The following is a 1,722-nucleotide window of genomic DNA, read 5'->3' on the forward strand; positions in this document are numbered from 1 at the left end:
TTCCAGCGGGGCTGAGCCCAGCTCCGAACTTCTCTCTGTCCACAGAGACTTTCACAGATGCGTTTAAAACTCACTGCCGAACGGACACTGCCCGCGCCTCGCCGTGTCCCCGAGTGTAAATACCACGAAGGCCTCCATAGCCCTTGTTTATACATTTCTGATGTATTGTTCCTTTTATATTTTATATATGTATAAATATGCATTGTTTTATATTTGACTCGGTACGGTGACACAGAGCATTTCAAACACAGGCTGCTTCACATTTCTCCGTGAACTCCTTTTGTAACTGTGTTTTTGGTTTTGTTTTGGATATTCTGTAGTAATAAAGGTTCAAAGACGGAAAGAGAACGGTTTTCACCCGGCTCTGGAGGCTGGAGATGGGAAGGGCTGGGCAGGGAGGTCACCTCAGGGGCACAGAGAGGACCCGAGGTTGGTTTAACAGCACCAGGAGTTTGTCCATCTGAACTGTCTCTCCACGGAGGAGTGAGAGGCAGCAAACGCGGACGATCTGCTCCCACCTGCGGATCCACGCCCAGACCCCTCAACACGCTGGACCCCCCCAACAGCTTCTGCGGGCAGGTCGAGGTTACCCAACGGTTCTAGGCACAACCCTTTGAGGCAGGAATTACATCAATGCAGATTTGGTGAAATTTTAAAGCAAATCTAAAAAGAAATGCCCTGGTTTGCTCCTGCTTGCAGGAGGAGCAGCTCAGCCTCCCCCTGGAGAGGTGGGAGGACCAGGTGGGCCCTGCATCTTCTCCCTCATGCTGCTGAAACTCCTCACAGCTGCTGCCCCTCAGCCACCAGCCTTCACCCCTGGGCTAAAATTGGCTGCAGCTGCTTCCCGTTTAGATAAAATGTACCAAGGGGAGCCCTGTATTTTCTAATTAATCCTCAGGCCAATGAAAATGGAGGGCTTTCCTCCTCCCTCATCTTCATCCTCGTGGTTTTTCTGCCTGTGTCAAAGAGATGCACCTGAGTCCTGTGACTGGGGAAGAGGGAGCAACTCTGCTCCCCCTGGGAAGGGGTTTTTGAAATGTTGGAGTGCACCAGGCTGGTGAATTTTGGATTACTTACGCATTGCTGTGATGAGGATGGCCTCTAAAATGACAAGTTTGAAGGCTTAGCGACCTTTCAAGATCTCTCCCAGCACTCTGCACTCCTTCGTTTCGTTAACTCCTTCCTCAGCAGGGTTTCTCTGACTCAGTGTTAGCTCTGCAAGGCCGTGCCTATGGTCTTGCTATGGCAGAAATCCAGCTCCAGTTAAAAACGAGCACACCAGGAGCCCCTCGCGGCTCAGTACCGATGGCTGTGAAGCCAACCGATCCCCTGCTCGCCCCGATGCGGCAGGTGGAGGCTCTGTCTCAGGGGAGCTCCATGGCCAGGCTGGACATGGGGAGGGTGACTCCATCCTGCCTCACCCCGAGGGCAGCTCAGGTAAGGATGGAGTTTTCCTGGTGCCTCTGGGAGAGGGGGGACCCGGCCCCTTTGGGGACAAGGGGGTGGGGGGCTCAGGGGAAGCGTTCTCCGCGCCGTCAGCGAGGCCTGAACACAGGGGTGGGCGGATGGACGGAGGTGGGAGCACTCAACTCGCTTGAGGGTTCTACACGGTGTCGGGGCTCTCCCCAGGAGCTGCTTGGGGAAACCCCCCCGGTGGGGAGGCGGCTGCGCTGACAGGGCTGGGGGGGCTGCAGGCAGCTGGTTTGGGATTTTTTGTGGATG

This window comes from Apaloderma vittatum, unplaced genomic scaffold (assembly GCF_000703405.1).
Source record: "Apaloderma vittatum isolate BGI_N311 unplaced genomic scaffold, ASM70340v1 scaffold26069, whole genome shotgun sequence".
Lineage (NCBI taxonomy): Eukaryota > Metazoa > Chordata > Aves > Trogoniformes > Trogonidae > Apaloderma > Apaloderma vittatum.